Raw genomic sequence first — 17,480 nt, forward strand, 5'->3', positions numbered from 1 at the left:
TTTTTCTACCCTTTCTATCTTTCACCTTTCTGCACCTTTCTGCATCTCTGCTCTTTTGTGCCTTATTTCTGCCCATTTTCCCTTTCTCTCCCTCTGCTCATTCACTCGTTTCCACTCGTTTTTCTACCCTTTCTATCTTTCACCTTTCTGCACCTCTGCTCTTTTGTGCCTTATTTCTGCCCATTTTCCCTTTCTCTCCCTCTGCTCCTTCACTCGTTTTCACTCGTTTTTCTACCCTTTTTATCTTTCACCTTTCTGCTCTTTTCTGCATCTCTGCTCTTTTGTGCCTTCTTTCTGCTTATTTTCCCTTTTTTCTTTATCCCTTCTTTTCTCCCTTTAGCTTTCCCCGCCGCTGCTGCCCCCGCGGCCCCTCCCCCCCAGCGCGACCGGCCCAATCCAGCTCCCCTCCCGGCTCCCGCCTCCCAGCTGTCCAGCCCTCCCCGACCCCTACTTAATGGCGGCCACTGCGGGGACAGGCGAGCAAGACCACTGACTTATTGTCAGTGAAATTGCTCTCCCACCCTCGCAGCTCCACCATTAGGTGAGGTGCCCCTGCCCCTGCACTCTTGAGTGTTGGTGATCGAGGCCCTCCTCCACCCTCAGGTTTCCCTGCGCCTCATCCCTGGTGGTCCAGTGGACCTCTGTCTCCTTTCTCTCACTCTGCTCCTTCACTCCTTTTTCTACCCTTTCTATCTTTCAACTTTCTGCACCTTTCTGCATCTCTGCTCTTTTGAGCCATATTTCTGCCCATTTTCCCTTTCTCTCCCTCTGCTCCTTCACTCGTTTCCACTCGTTTTTCTACCCTTTCTATCTTTCACCTTTCTGCACCTCTGCTCTTTTGTGCCTTATTTCTGCCCATTTTCGCTTTCTCTCCCTCTGCTCCTTCACTCGTTTTCACTCGTTTTTCTACCCTTTCTATCTTTCACCTTTCTGCTCTTTTCTGCATCTCTGCTCTTTTGTGCCTTATTTCTGCTTATTTTCCCTTTTTTCTTTATCCCTTCTTTCCTCCCTTTAACTTTTCCCGTCGCTGCTGCCCCCGCGACCCCTCCCTCCCAGCGTGACCGGGCCAATCCAGCTCCCCACCCCGCTACCACCTCCCAGCTGTCCAGCCCTCCCCGACCCATTCTTAATGGCGGCCACTGCGGGGACAGGCGAGCAAGACCACTGACTCATTGTCAGTGAAATTGCTCTCCCACCCTCGCAGCTCCACCATTAAGTGAGGTACCCCTGCCCCTGCACTCTTGAGTGTTGGTGATCGAGGCCCTCCCCCACCCGCAGGTTTCCCTGCACCTCATCCCTGGTGGTCCAGTGGACCTCTCTCTCCTTTCTCTCACTCTGCTCCTTCACTCGTTTTTCTACCCTTTCTATCTTTCAACTTTCTGCACCTTTCTGCATCTCTGCTCTCTTGTGCCTTATTTCTGCCCATTTTCCCTTTCTCTCCCTCTGCTCCTTCACTCGTTTTCACTCGTTTTTCTACCCTTTCTATCTTTCACCTTTCTGCACCTCTGCTCTTTTGTGCCTTATTTCTGCCCATTTTCCCTTTCTCTCCCTCTGCTCCTTCACTCGTTTTCACTCGTTTTTCTACCATTTCTATCTTTCACCTTTCTGCTCTTTTCTGCATCTCTGCTCTTTTGTGCCTTATTTCTGCTTATTTTCCCTTTTTTCTTTATCCCTTCTTTCCTCCCTTTACCTCTTCCCGCTGCTGCTGCCCCCGCGGCCCCTCCCCCCAGCGCGACCGGCCCAATCCAGCTCCCCTCCCCGCTCCCGCCTCCTAGCTGTCCAGCCCTCCCCGATCCCTACTTAATGGCGGCCACTGCGGGGACAGGCGAGCAAGACCACTGACTCATTGTCAGTGAAATTGCTCTCCCACCCTCGCAGCTCCACCATTAAGTGAGGTGCCCCTGCCCCTGCACTCTTGAGTGTTGGTGATCGAGGCCCTCCTCCACCCGCAGGTTTCCCTGCGCCTCATCCCTGGTGGTCCAGTGGACCTCTGTCTCCTTTCTCTCACTCTACTCCTTCACTCGTTTTTCTACCCTTTCTATCTTTCACCTTTCTGCACCTTTCTGCATCTCTGCTCTTTTGTGCCTTATTTCTGCCCATTTTCCCTTTCTCTCCCTCTGCTCATTCACTCGTTTCCACTCGTTTTTCTACCCTTTCTATCTTTCACCTTTCTGCACCTCTGCTCTTTTGTGCCTTATTTCTGCCCATTTTCCCTTTCTCTCCCTCTGCTCCTTCACTCGTTTTCACTCGTTTTTCTACCCTTTTTATCTTTCACCTTTCTGCTCTTTTCTGCATCTCTGCTCTTTTGTGCCTCATTTCTGCTTATTTTCCCTTTTCTCTTTATCCCTTCTTTCCTCCCTTTACCTTTCCCCGCCGCTGCTGCCCCCGCGGCCCCTCCCCCCCCAGCGCGACCGGCCCAATCCAGCGCCCCTCCCCGCTCCCGCCTCCCAGCTGTCCAGCCCTCTCCGACCCCTACTTAATGGCGGCCACTGCGGGGACAGGCGAGCAAGACCACTGACTCATTGTCAGCGAAATTGCCCTCCCACCCTCGCAGCTCCACCATTAAGTGAGGTGCCCCTGCCCCTGCAGTCTGGAGTGTTGGTGATCAAGGCCCTCCTCCACCCGCAGGTTTTCCTGCGCCTCATCCCTGGTGGTCCAATGGACCTCTGTCTCCTTTCTCTCACTCTGCTCCTTCACTCGTTTTTCTACCCTTTCTATCTTTCAACTTTCTGCACCTTTCTGCATCTCTGCTCTTTTGTGCCTTATTTCTGCCCATTTTCCCTTTCTCTCCCTCTGCTCATTCACTCGTTTCCACTCGTTTTCTACCCTTTCTATCTTTCACCTTTCTGCACCTCTGCTCTTTTGTGCCTTATTTCTGCCCATTTTCCCTTTCTCTCCCTCTGCTCCTTCACTCGTTTTCACTCGTTTTTCTACCCTTTTTATCTTTCACCTTTCTGTTCTTTTCTGCATCTCTGCTCTTTTGTGCCTTCTTTCTGCTTATTTTCCCTTTTTTCTTTATCCCTTCTTTTCTCCCTTTAGCTTTCCCCGCCGCTGCTGCCCCCGCGGCCCCTCCCCCCCAGCGCGACCGGCCCAATCCAGCTCCCCTCCCGGCTCCCGCCTCCCAGCTGTCCAGCCCTCCCCGACCCCTACTTAATGGCGGCCACTGCGGGGACAGGCGAGCAAGACCACTGACTCATTGTCAGTGAAATTGATCTCCCACCCTCGCAGCTCCACCATTAGGTGAGGTGCCCCTGCCCCTGCACTCTTGAGTGTTGGTGATCGAGGCCCTCCTCCACCCTCAGGTTTCCCTGCGCCTCATCCCTGGTGGTCCAGTGGACCTCTGTCTCCTTTCTCTCACTCTGCTCCTTCACTCCTTTTTCTACCCTTTCTATCTTTCAACTTTCTGCACCTTTCTGCATCTCTGCTCTTTTGTGCCATATTTCTGCCCATTTTCCCTTTCTCTCCCTCTGCTCCTTCACTCGTTTCCACTCGTTTTTCTACCCTTTCTATCTTTCACCTTTCTGCACCTCTGCTCTTTTGTGCCTTATTTCTGCCCATTTTCGCTTTCTCTCCCTCTGCTCCTTCACTCGTTTTCACTCGTTTTTCTACCCTTTCTATCTTTCACCTTTCTGCTCTTTTCTGCATCTCTGCTCTTTTGTGCCTTATTTCTGCTTATTTTCCCTTTTTTCTTTATCCCTTCTTTCCTCCCTTTAACTTTTCCCATCGCTGCTGCCCCCGTGACCCCTCCCTCCCAGCGTGACCGGCCCAATCCAGTTCCCCACCCCGCTACCACCTCCCAGCTGTCCAGCCCTCCCCGACCCATACTTAATGGCGGCCACTGCGGGGACAGGCGAGCAAGACCACTGACTCATTGTCAGTGAAATTGCTCTCCCACCCTCGCAGCTCCACCATTAAGTGAGGTACCCCTGCCCCTGCACTCTTGAGTGTTGGTGATCGAGGCCCTCCCCCACCCGCAGGTTTCCCTGCGCCTCATCCCTGGTGGTCCAGTGGACCTCTGTCTCCTTTCTCTCACTCTGCTCCTTCACTCGTTTTTCTACCCTTTCTATCTTTCAACTTTCTGTACCTTTCTGCATCTCTGCTCTCTTGTGCCTTATTTGTGCCCATTTTCCCTTTCTCTCCCTCTGCTCCTTCACTCGTTTTCACTCGTTTTTCTACCCTTTCTATCTTTCACCTTTCTGCACCTCTGCTCTTTTGTGCCTTATTTCTGCCCATTTTCCCTTTCTCTCCCTCTGCTCCTTCACTCGTTTTCACTCGTTTTTTCACCCTTTCTATCTTTCACCTTTCTGCTCTTTTCTGCATCTCTGCTCTTTTGTGCCTTATTTCTGCTTATTTTCCCTTTTTTCTTTATCCCTTCTTTCCTCCCTTTACCTTTCCCCGCTGCTGCTGCCCCCGCGGCCCCTTCCCCCCAGCGCGACCGGCCCAATCCAGCTCCCCTCCCGGCTCCCGTCTCCCAGCTGTCCAGCCCTCCCCGACCCCTACTTAATGGCGGCCACTGCGGGGACAGGCGAGCAAGACCACTGACTCATTGTCAGTGAAATTGCTCTCCCACCTTTGCAGCTCCACCATTAAGTGAGGTGCCCCTGCCCCTGCACTCTTGAGTGTTGGTGATCGAGGCCCTCCTCCACCCACAGGTTTCCCTGCGCCTCATCCCTGGTGGTCCAATGGACCTCTGTCTCCTTTCTCTCACTCTGCTCCTTCACTCGTTTTTCTACCCTTTCTATCTTTCACCTTTCTGCACCTTTCTGCATCTCTGCTCTTTTGTGCCTTATTTCTGCCCATTTTCCCTTTCTCTCCCTCTGCTCCTTCACTCGTTTTCACTTGTTATTCTACCCTTTCCATCTTTCACCTTTCTGCACCTCTGCTCTTTTGTAACTTATTTCTGCCCATTTTCCCTTTCTCTCCCTCTGCTCCTTCACTCGTTTTCACTCGTTTTTCTACCCTTTCTATCTTTCACCTTTCTGCTCTTTCTTCATCTCTGCTCTTTTGTGCCTTATTTCTGCTTATTTTCCCTTTTTTCTTTATCCCTTCTTTCCTCCCTTTACCTTTTCCCGCCGAAGCTGCCCCTGGGGCCCCACCCCCCCAGTGCGACCGGCCTAATCCAGCTCCCCTCCCCGCTCCCGCCTCCTAGCTGTCCAGCCCTCCCCGACCCCTACTTAATGGCGGCCACTGCGGGGACAGGCTAGCAAGACCACTGACTCATTGTCAGTGAAATTGCTCTCCCACCCTCGCAGCTCCACCATTAAGTGAGGTGCCCCTGCCCCTGTACTCTTAAGTGTTGGTGATCGAGGCCCTCCTCCACCCGCAGGTTTCCCTGCGCCTCATCCCTGGTGGTCCAGTGGACCTCTGTCTCCTTTCTCTCACTCTGCTCCTTCACTCGTTTTTCTACCCTTTCTATCTTTCACCTTTCTGCACCTTTCTGCATCTCTGCTCTTTTGTGCCTTATTTCTGCCCATTTTCCCTTTCTCTCCCTCTGCTCATTCACTCGTTTCCACTCGTTTTTCTACCCTTTCTATCTTTCACCTTTCTGCACCTCTGCTCTTTTGTGCCTTATTTCTGCCCATTTTCCCTTTCTCTCCCTCTGCTCCTTCACTCGTTTTCACTCGTTTTTCTACCCTTTTTATCTTTCACCTTTCTGCTCTTTTCTGCATCTTTGCTCTTTTGTGCCTTCTTTCTGATTATTTTCCCTTTTTTCTTTATCCCTTCTTTTCTCCCTTTAGCTTTCCTCGCCGCTGCTGCCCCCGCGGCCCCTCCCCCCCAGCGCGACCGGCCCAATCCAGCTCCCCTCCCGGCTCCCGCCTCCCAGCTGTCCAGCCCTCCCTGACCCCTACTTAATGGCGGCCACTGCGTGGACAGGCGAGCAAGACCACTGACTCATTGTCAGTGAAATTGCTCTCCCACCCTCGCAGCTCCACCATTAAGTGAGGTACCCCTGCCCCTGCACTCTTGAGTGTTGGTGATCGAGGCCCTCCCCCACCCGCAGGTTTCCCTGCGCCTCATCCCTGGTGGTCCAGTGGACCTCTGTCTCCTTTCTCTCACTCTGCTCCTTCACTCGTTTTTCTACCCTTTCTATCTTTCAACTTTCTGTACCTTTCTGCATCTCTGCTCTCTTGTGCCTTATTTGTGCCCATTTTCCCTTTCTCTCCCTCTGCTCCTTCACTCGTTTTCACTCGTTTTTCTACCCTTTCTATCTTTCACCTTTCTGCACCTCTGCTCTTTTGTGCCTTATTTCTGCCCATTTTCCCTTTCTCTCCCTCTGCTCCTTCACTCGTTTTCACTCGTTTTTCTACCCTTTCTATCTTTCACCTTTCTGCTCTTTTCTGCATCTCTGCTCTTTTGTGCCTTATTTCTGCTTATTTTCCCTTTTTTCTTTATCCCTTCTTTCCTCCCTTTACCTTTCCCTGCTGCTGCTGCCCCCGCGGCCCCTTCCCCCCAGCGCGACCGGCCCAATCCAGCTCCCCTCCCGGCTCCCGTCTCCCAGCTGTCCAGCCCTCCCCGACCCCTACTTAATGGCGGCCACTGCGGGGACAGGCGAGCAAGACCACTGACTCATTGTCAGTGAAATTGCTCTCCCACCCTCGCAGCTCCACCATTAAGTGAGGTGCCCCTGCCCCTGCACTCTTGAGTGTTGGTGATCGAGGCCCTCCTCCACCCGCAGGTTTCCCTGCGCCTCATCCCTGGTGGTCCAATGGACCTCTGTCTCCTTTCTCTCACTCTGCTCCTTCACTCGTTTTTCTACCCTTTCTATCTTTCACCTTTCTGCACCTTTCTGCATCTCTGCTCTTTTGTGCCTTATTTCTGCCCATTTTCCCTTTCTCTCCCTCTGCTCCTTCACTCGTTTTCACTTGTTATTCTACCCTTTCTATCTTTCACCTTTCTGCACCTCTGCTCTTTTGTAACTTATTTCTGCCCATTTTCCCTTTCTCTCCCTCTGCTCCTTCACTCGTTTTCACTCGTTTTTCTACCCTTTCTATCTTTCACCTTTCTGCTCTTTCTTCATCTCTGCTCTTTTGTGCCTTATTTCTGCTTATTTTCCCTTTTTTCTTTATCCCTTCTTTCCTCCCTTTACCTTTTCCCGCCGCTGCTGCCCCTGGGGCCCCACCCCCCCAGTGCGACCGGCCTAATCCAGCTCCCCTCCCCGCTCCCGCCTCCTAGCTGTCCAGCCCTCCCCGACCCCTACTTAATGGCGGCCACTGCGGGGACAGGCGAGCAAGACCACTGACTCATTGTCAGTGAAATTGCTCTCCCACCCTCGCAGCTCCACCATTAAGTGAGGTGCCCCTGCCCCTGTACTCTTAAGTGTTGGTGATCGAGGCCCTCCTCCACCCGCAGGTTTCCCTGCGCCTCATCCCTGGTGGTCCAGTGGACCTCTGTCTCCTTTCTCTCACTCTGCTCCTTCACTCGTTTTTCTACCCTTTCTATCTTTCACCTTTCTGCACCTTTCTGCATCTCTGCTCTTTTGTGCCTTATTTCTGCCCATTTTCCCTTTCTCTCCCTCTGCTCATTCACTCGTTTCCACTCGTTTTTCTACCCTTTCTATCTTTCACCTTTCTGCACCTCTGCTCTTTTGTGCCTTATTTCTGCCCATTTTCCCTTTCTCTCCCTCTGCTCCTTCACTCGTTTTCACTCGTTTTTCTACCCTTTTTATCTTTCACCTTTCTGCTCTTTTCTGCATCTCTGCTCTTTTGTGCCTTATTTCTGCTTATTTTCCCTTTTTTCTTTATCCCTTCTTTCCTCCCTTTAACTTTTCCCGTCGCTGCTGCCCCCGCGACCCCTCCCTCCCAGCGTGACCGGGCCAATCCAGCTCCCCACCCCGCTACCACCTCCCAGCTGTCCAGCCCTCCCCGACCCATACTTAATGGCGGCCACTGCGGGGACAGGCGAGCAAGACCACTGACTCATTGTCAGTGAAATTGCTCTCCCACCCTCGCAGCTCCACCATTAAGTGAGGTACCCCTGCCCCTGCACTCTTGAGTGTTGGTGATCGAGGCCCTCCCCCACCCGCAGGTTTCCCTGCGCCTCATCCCTGGTGGTCCAGTGGACCTCTGTCTCCTTTCTCTCACTCTGCTCCTTCACTCGTTTTTCTACCCTTTCTATCTTTCAACTTTCTGCACCTTTCTGCATCTCTGCTCTCTTGTGCCTTATTTCTGCCCATTTTCCCTTTCTCTCCCTCTGCTCCTTCACTCGTTTTCACTCGTTTTTCAACCCTTTCTATCTTTCACCTTTCTGCACCTCTGCTCTTTTGTGCCTTATTTCTGCCCATTTTCCCTTTCTCTCCCTCTGCTCCTTCACTCGTTTTCACTCGTTTTTCTACCCTTTCTATCTTTCACCTTTCTGCTCTTTTCTGCATCTCTGCTCTTTTGTGCCTTATTTCTGCTTATTTTCCCTTTTTTCTTTATCCCTTCTTTCCTCCCTTTACCTTTCCCTGCTGCTGCTGCCCCCGCGGCCCCTTCCCCCCAGCGCGACCGGCCCAATCCAGCTCCCCTCCCGGCTCCCGTCTCCCAGCTGTCCAGCCCTCCCCGACCCCTACTTAATGGCGGCCACTGCGGGGACAGGCGAGCAAGACCACTGACTCATTGTCAGTGAAATTGCTCTCCCACCCTCGCAGCTCCACCATTAAGTGAGGTGCCCCTGCCCCTGCACTCTTGAGTGTTGGTGATCGAGGCCCTCCTCCACCCGCAGGTTTCCCTGCGCCTCATCCCTGGTGGTCCAATGGACCTCTGTCTCCTTTCTCTCACTCTGCTCCTTCACTCGTTTTTCTACCCTTTCTATCTTTCACCTTTCTGCACCTTTCTGCATCTCTGCTCTTTTGTGCCTTATTTCTGCCCATTTTCCCTTTCTCTCCCTCTGCTCCTTCACTCGTTTTCACTTGTTATTCTACCCTTTCTATCTTTCACCTTTCTGCACCTCTGCTCTTTTGTAACTTATTTCTGCCCATTTTCCCTTTCTCTCCCTCTGCTCCTTCACTCGTTTTCACTCGTTTTTCTACCCTTTCTATCTTTCACCTTTCTGCTCTTTCTTCATCTCTGCTCTTTTGTGCCTTATTTCTGCTTATTTTCCCTTTTTTCTTTATCCCTTCTTTCCTCCCTTTACCTTTTCCCGCCGCTGCTGCCCCTGGGGCCCCACCCCCCCAGTGCGACCGGCCTAATGCAGTTCCCCTCCCCGCTCCCGCCTCCTAGCTGTCCAGCCCTCCCCGACCCCTACTTAATGGCGGCCACTGCGGGGACAGGCGAGCAAGACCACTGACTCATTGTCAGTGAAATTGCTCTCCCACCCTCGCAGCTCCACCATTAAGTGAGGTGCCCCTGCCCCTGTACTCTTAAGTGTTGGTGATCGAGGCCCTCCTCCACCCGCAGGTTTCCCTGCGCCTCATCCCTGGTGGTCCAGTGGACCTCTGTCTCCTTTCTCTCACTCTGCTCCTTCACTCGTTTTTCTACCCTTTCTATCTTTCACCTTTCTGCACCTTTCTGCATCTCTGCTCTTTTGTGCCTTATTTCTGCCCATTTTCCCTTTCTCTCCCTCTGCTCATTCACTCGTTTCCACTCGTTTTTCTACCCTTTCTATCTTTCACCTTTCTGCACCTCTGCTCTTTTGTGCCTTATTTCTGCCCATTTTCCCTTTCTCTCCCTCTGCTCCTTCACTCGTTTTCACTCGTTTTTCTACCCTTTTTATCTTTCACCTTTCTGCTCTTTTCTGCATCTTTGCTCTTTTGTGCCTTCTTTCTGCTTATTTTCCCTTTTTTCTTTATCCCTTCTTTTCTCCCTTTAGCTTTCCCCGCCGCTGCTGCCCCCGCGGCCCCTCCCCCCCAGCGCGACCGGCCCAATCCAGCTCCCCTCCCGGCTCCCGCCTCCCAGCTGTCCAGCCCTCCCCGACCCCTACTTAATGGCGGCCACTGCGGGGACAGGCGAGCAAGACCACTGACTCATTGTCAGTGAAATTGCTCTCCCACCCTCGCAGCTCCACCATTAGGTGAGGTGCCCCTGCCCCTGCACTCTTGAGTGTTGGTGATCGAGGCCCTCCTCCACCCTCAGGTTTCCCTGTGCCTCATCCCTGGTGGTCCAGTAGACCTCTGTCTCCTTTCTCTCACTCTGCTCCTTCACTCCTTTTTCTACCCTTTCTATCTTTCAACTTTCTGCACCTTTCTGCATCTCTGCTCTTTTGTGCCATATTTCTGCCCATTTTCCCTTTCTCTCCCTCTGCTCCTTCACTCGTTTCCACTCATTTTTCTACCCTTTCTATCTTTCACCTTTCTGCACCTCTGCTCTTTTGTGCCTTATTTCTTCCCATTTTCGCTTTCTCTCCCTCTGCTCCTTCACTCGTTTTCACTCGTTTTTCTACCCTTTCTATCTTTCACCTTTCTGCTCTTTTCTGCATCTCTGCTCTTTTGTGCCTTATTTCTGCTTATTTTCCCTTTTTTCTTTATCCCTTCTTTCCTCCCTTTAACTTTTCCCGTCGCTGCTGCCCCCGCGACCCCTCCCTCCCAGCGTGACTGGGCCAATCCAGCTCCCCACCCCGCTACCACCTCCCAGCTGTCCAGCCCTCCCCGACCCATACTTAATGGCGGCCACTGCGGGGACAGGCGAGCAAGACCACTGACTCATTGTCAGTGAAATTGCTCTCCCACCCTCGCAGCTCCACCATTAAGTGAGGTACCCCTGCCCCTGCACTCTTGAGTGTTGGTGATCGAGGCCCTCCCCCACCCGCAGGTTTCCCTGCGCCTCATCCCTGGTGGTCCAGTGGACCTCTGTCTCCTTTCTCTCACTCTGCTCCTTCACTCGTTTTTCTACCCTTTCTATCTTTCAACTTTCTGTACCTTTCTGCATCTCTGCTCTCTTGTGCCTTATTTGTGCCCATTTTCCCTTTCTCTCCCTCTGCTCCTTCACTCGTTTTCACTCGTTTTTCTACCCTTTCTATCTTTCACCTTTCTGCACCTCTGCTCTTTTGTGCCTTATTTCTGCCCATTTTCCCTTTCTCTCCCTCTGCTCCTTCACTCGTTTTCACTCGTTTTTCTACCCTTTCTATCTTTCACCTTTCTGCTCTTTTCTGCATCTCTGCTCTTTTGTGCCTTATTTCTGCTTATTTTCCCTTTTTTCTTTATCCCTTCTTTCCTCCCTTTACCTTTCCCTGCTGCTGCTGCCCCCGCGGCCCCTTCCCCCCAGCGCGACCGGCCCAATCCAGCTCCCCTCCCGGCTCCCGTCTCCCAGCTGTCCAGCCCTCCCCGACCCCTACTTAATGGCGGCCACTGCGGGGACAGGCGAGCAAGACCACTGACTCATTGTCAGTGAAATTGCTCTCCCACCCTCGCAGCTCCACCATTAAGTGAGGTGCCCCTGCCCCTGCACTCTTGAGTGTTGGTGATCGAGGCCCTCCTCCACCCGCAGGTTTCCCTGCGCCTCATCCCTGGTGGTCCAATGGACCTCTGTCTCCTTTCTCTCACTCTGCTCCTTCACTCGTTTTTCTACCCTTTCTATCTTTCACCTTTCTGCACCTTTCTGCATCTCTGCTCTTTTGTGCCTTATTTCTGCCCATTTTCCCTTTCTCTCCCTCTGCTCCTTCACTCGTTTTCACTTGTTATTCTACCCTTTCTATCTTTCACCTTTCTGCACCTCTGCTCTTTTGTAACTTATTTCTGCCCATTTTCCCTTTCTCTCCCTCTGCTCCTTCACTCGTTTTCACTCGTTTTTCTACCCTTTCTATCTTTCACCTTTCTGCTCTTTCTTCATCTCTGCTCTTTTGTGCCTTATTTCTGCTTATTTTCCCTTTTTTCTTTATCCCTTCTTTCCTCCCTTTACCTTTTCCCGCCGCTGCTGCCCCTGGGGCCCCACCCCCCCAGTGCGACCGGCCTAATCCAGCTCCCCTCCCCGCTCCCGCCTCCTAGCTGTCCAGCCCTCCCCGACCCCTACTTAATGGCGGCCACTGCGGGGACAGGCGAGCAAGACCACTGACTCATTGTCAGTGAAATTGCTCTCCCACCCTCGCAGCTCCACCATTAAGTGAGGTGCCCCTGCCCCTGTACTCTTAAGTGTTGGTGATCGAGGCCCTCCTCCACCCGCAGGTTTCCCTGCGCCTCATCCCTGGTGGTCCAGTGGACCTCTGTCTCCTTTCTCTCACTCTGCTCCTTCACTCGTTTTTCTACCCTTTCTATCTTTCACCTTTCTGCACCTTTCTGCATCTCTGCTCTTTTGTGCCTTATTTCTGCCCATTTTCCCTTTCTCTCCCTCTGCTCATTCACTCGTTTCCACTCGTTTTTCTACCCTTTCTATCTTTCACCTTTCTGCACCTCTGCTCTTTTGTGCCTTATTTCTGCCCATTTTCCCTTTCTCTCCCTCTGCTCCTTCACTCGTTTTCACTCGTTTTTCTACCCTTTTTATCTTTCACCTTTCTGCTCTTTTCTGCATCTCTGCTCTTTTGTGCCTTCTTTCTGCTTATTTTCCCTTTTTTCTTTATCCCTTCTTTTCTCCCTTTAGCTTTCCCCGCCGCTGCTGCCCCCGCGGCCCCTCCCCCCCAGCGCGACCGGCCCAATCCAGCTCCCCTCCCGGCTCCCGCCTCCCAGCTGTCCAGCCCTCCCCGACCCCTACTTAATGGCGGCCACTGCGGGGACAGGCGAGCAAGACCACTGACTTATTGTCAGTGAAATTGCTCTCCCACCCTCGCAGCTCCACCATTAGGTGAGGTGCCCCTGCCCCTGCACTCTTGAGTGTTGGTGATCGAGGCCCTCCTCCACCCTCAGGTTTCCCTGCGCCTCATCCCTGGTGGTCCAGTGGACCTCTGTCTCCTTTCTCTCACTCTACTCCTTCACTCGTTTTTCTACCCTTTCTATCTTTCACCTTTCTGCACCTTTCTGCATCTCTGCTCTTTTGTGCCTTATTTCTGCCCATTTTCCCTTTCTCTCCCTCTGCTCATTCACTCGTTTCCACTCGTTTTTCTACCCTTTCTATCTTTCACCTTTCTGCACCTCTGCTCTTTTGTGCCTTATTTCTTCCCATTTTCGCTTTCTCTCCCTCTGCTCCTTCACTCGTTTTCACTCGTTTTTCTACCCTTTCTATCTTTCACCTTTCTGCTCTTTTCTGCATCTCTGCTCTTTTGTGCCTTATTTCTGCTTATTTTCCCTTTTTTCTTTATCCCTTCTTTCCTCCCTTTAACTTTTCCCGTCGCTGCTGCCCCCGCGACCCCTCCCTCCCAGCGTGACCGGGCCAATCCAGCTCCCCACCCCGCTACCACCTCCCAGCTGTCCAGCCCTCCCCGACCCATACTTAATGGCGGCCACTGCGGGGACAGGCGAGCAAGACCACTGACTCATTGTCAGTGAAATTGCTCTCCCACCCTCGCAGCTCCACCATTAAGTGAGGTGCCCCTGCCCCTGTACTCTTAAGTGTTGGTGATCGAGGCCCTCCTCCACCCGCAGGTTTCCCTGCGCCTCATCCCTGGTGGTCCAGTGGACCTCTGTCTCCTTTCTCTCACTCTGCTCCTTCACTCGTTTTTCTACCCTTTCTATCTTTCACCTTTCTGCACCTTTCTGCATCTCTGCTCTTTTGTGCCTTATTTCTGCCCATTTTCCCTTTCTCTCCCTCTGCTCATTCACTCGTTTCCACTCGTTTTTCTACCCTTTCTATCTTTCACCTTTCTGCACCTCTGCTCTTTTGTGCCTTATTTCTGCCCATTTTCCCTTTCTCTCCCTCTGCTCCTTCACTCGTTTTCACTCGTTTTTCTACCCTTTTTATCTTTCACCTTTCTGCTCTTTTCTGCATCTCTGCTCTTTTGTGCCTTATTTCTGCTTATTTTCCCTTTTTTCTTTATCCCTTCTTTCCTCCCTTTAACTTTTCCCGTCGCTGCTGCCCCCGCGACCCCTCCCTCCCAGCGTGACCGGGCCAATCCAGCTCCCCACCCCGCTACCACCTCCCAGCTGTCCAGCCCTCCCCGACCCATACTTAATGGCGGCCACTGCGGGGACAGGCGAGCAAGACCACTGACTCATTGTCAGTGAAATTGCTCTCCCACCCTCGCAGCTCCACCATTAAGTGAGGTACCCCTGCCCCTGCACTCTTGAGTGTTGGTGATCGAGGCCCTCCCCCACCCGCAGGTTTCCCTGCGCCTCATCCCTGGTGGTCCAGTGGACCTCTGTCTCCTTTCTCTCACTCTGCTCCTTCACTCGTTTTTCTACCCTTTCTATCTTTCAACTTTCTGCACCTTTCTGCATCTCTGCTCTCTTGTGCCTTATTTCTGCCCATTTTCCCTTTCTCTCCCTCTGCTCCTTCACTCGTTTTCACTCGTTTTTCAACCCTTTCTATCTTTCACCTTTCTGCACCTCTGCTCTTTTGTGCCTTATTTCTGCCCATTTTCCCTTTCTCTCCCTCTGCTCCTTCACTCGTTTTCACTCGTTTTTCTACCCTTTCTATCTTTCACCTTTCTGCTCTTTTCTGCATCTCTGCTCTTTTGTGCCTTATTTCTGCTTATTTTCCCTTTTTTCTTTATCCCTTCTTTCCTCCCTTTACCTTTCCCTGCTGCTGCTGCCCCCGCGGCCCCTTCCCCCCAGCGCGACCGGCCCAATCCAGCTCCCCTCCCGGCTCCCGTCTCCCAGCTGTCCAGCCCTCCCCGACCCCTACTTAATGGCGGCCACTGCGGGGACAGGCGAGCAAGACCACTGACTCATTGTCAGTGAAATTGCTCTCCCACCCTCGCAGCTCCACCATTAAGTGAGGTGCCCCTGCCCCTGCACTCTTGAGTGTTGGTGATCGAGGCCCTCCTCCACCCGCAGGTTTCCCTGCGCCTCATCCCTGGTGGTCCAATGGACCTCTGTCTCCTTTCTCTCACTCTGCTCCTTCACTCGTTTTTCTACCCTTTCTATCTTTCACCTTTCTGCACCTTTCTGCATCTCTGCTCTTTTGTGCCTTATTTCTGCCCATTTTCCCTTTCTCTCCCTCTGCTCCTTCACTCGTTTTCACTTGTTATTCTACCCTTTCTATCTTTCACCTTTCTGCACCTCTGCTCTTTTGTAACTTATTTCTGCCCATTTTCCCTTTCTCTCCCTCTGCTCCTTCACTCGTTTTCACTCGTTTTTCTACCCTTTCTATCTTTCACCTTTCTGCTCTTTCTTCATCTCTGCTCTTTTGTGCCTTATTTCTGCTTATTTTCCCTTTTTTCTTTATCCCTTCTTTCCTCCCTTTACCTTTTCCCGCCGCTGCTGCCCCTGGGGCCCCACCCCCCCAGTGCGACCGGCCTAATGCAGCTCCCCTCCCCGCTCCCGCCTCCTAGCTGTCCAGCCCTCCCCGACCCCTACTTAATGGCGGCCACTGCGGGGACAGGCGAGCAAGACCACTGACTCATTGTCAGTGAAATTGCTCTCCCACCCTCGCAGCTCCACCATTAAGTGAGGTGCCCCTGCCCCTGTACTCTTAAGTGTTGGTGATCGAGGCCCTCCTCCACCCGCAGGTTTCCCTGCGCCTCATCCCTGGTGGTCCAGTGGACCTCTGTCTCCTTTCTCTCACTCTGCTCCTTCACTCGTTTTTCTACCCTTTCTATCTTTCACCTTTCTGCACCTTTCTGCATCTCTGCTCTTTTGTGCCTTATTTCTGCCCATTTTCCCTTTCTCTCCCTCTGCTCATTCACTCGTTTCCACTCGTTTTTCTACCCTTTCTATCTTTCACCTTTCTGCACCTCTGCTCTTTTGTGCCTTATTTCTGCCCATTTTCCCTTTCTCTCCCTCTGCTCCTTCACTCGTTTTCACTCGTTTTTCTACCCTTTTTATCTTTCACCTTTCTGCTCTTTTCTGCATCTTTGCTCTTTTGTGCCTTCTTTCTGCTTATTTTCCCTTTTTTCTTTATCCCTTCTTTTCTCCCTTTAGCTTTCCCCGCCGCTGCTGCCCCCGCGGCCCCTCCCCCCCAGCGCGACCGGCCCAATCCAGCTCCCCTCCCGGCTCCCGCCTCCCAGCTGTCCAGCCCTCCCCGACCCCTACTTAATGGCGGCCACTGCGGGGACAGGCGAGCAAGACCACTGACTCATTGTCAGTGAAATTGCTCTCCCACCCTCGCAGCTCCACCATTAGGTGAGGTGCCCCTGCCCCTGCACTCTTGAGTGTTGGTGATCGAGGCCCTCCTCCACCCTCAGGTTTCCCTGTGCCTCATCCCTGGTGGTCCAGTAGACCTCTGTCTCCTTTCTCTCACTCTGCTCCTTCACTCCTTTTTCTACCCTTTCTATCTTTCAACTTTCTGCACCTTTCTGCATCTCTGCTCTTTTGTGCCATATTTCTGCCCATTTTCCCTTTCTCTCCCTCTGCTCCTTCACTCGTTTCCACTCATTTTTCTACCCTTTCTATCTTTCACCTTTCTGCACCTCTGCTCTTTTGTGCCTTATTTCTTCCCATTTTCGCTTTCTCTCCCTCTGCTCCTTCACTCGTTTTCACTCGTTTTTCTACCCTTTCTATCTTTCACCTTTCTGCTCTTTTCTGCATCTCTGCTCTTTTGTGCCTTATTTCTGCTTATTTTCCCTTTTTTCTTTATCCCTTCTTTCCTCCCTTTAACTTTTCCCGTCGCTGCTGCCCCCGCGACCCCTCCCTCCCAGCGTGACCGGGCCAATCCAGCTCCCCACCCCGCTACCACCTCCCAGCTGTCCAGCCCTCCCCGACCCATACTTAATGGCGGCCACTGCGGGGACAGGCGAGCAAGACCACTGACTCATTGTCAGTGAAATTGCTCTCCCACCCTCGCAGCTCCACCATTAAGTGAGGTACCCCTGCCCCTGCACTCTTGAGTGTTGGTGATCGAGGCCCTCCCCCACCCGCAGGTTTCCCTGCGCCTCATCCCTGGTGGTCCAGTGGACCTCTGTCTCCTTTCTCTCACTCTGCTCCTTCACTCGTTTTTCTACCCTTTCTATCTTTCAACTTTCTGTACCTTTCTGCATCTCTGCTCTCTTGTGCCTTATTTGTGCCCATTTTCCCTTTCTCTCCCTCTGCTCCTTCACTCGTTTTCACTCGTTTTTCTACCCTTTCTATCTTTCACCTTTCTGCACCTCTGCTCTTTTGTGCCTTATTTCTGCCCATTTTCCCTTTCTCTCCCTCTGCTCCTTCACTCGTTTTCACTCGTTTTTCTACCCTTTCTATCTTTCACCTTTCTGCTCTTTTCTGCATCTCTGCTCTTTTGTGCCTTATTTCTGCTTATTTTCCCTTTTTTCTTTATCCCTTCTTTCCTCCCTTTACCTTTCCCTGCTGCTGCTGCCCCCGCGGCCCCTTCCCCCCAGCGCGACCGGCCCAATCCAGCTCCCCTCCCGGCTCCCGTCTCCCAGCTGTCCAGCCCTCCCCGACCCCTACTTAATGGCGGCCACTGCGGGGACAGGCGAGCAAGACCACTGACTCATTGTCAGTGAAATTGCTCTCCCACCCTCGCAGCTCCACCATTAAGTGAGGTGCCCCTGCCCCTGCACTCTTGAGTGTTGGTGATCGAGGCCCTCCTCCACCCGCAGGTTTCCCT

Source organism: Lissotriton helveticus, chromosome 6 (genome assembly GCF_964261635.1).
Source record: "Lissotriton helveticus chromosome 6, aLisHel1.1, whole genome shotgun sequence".
Lineage (NCBI taxonomy): Eukaryota > Metazoa > Chordata > Amphibia > Caudata > Salamandridae > Lissotriton > Lissotriton helveticus.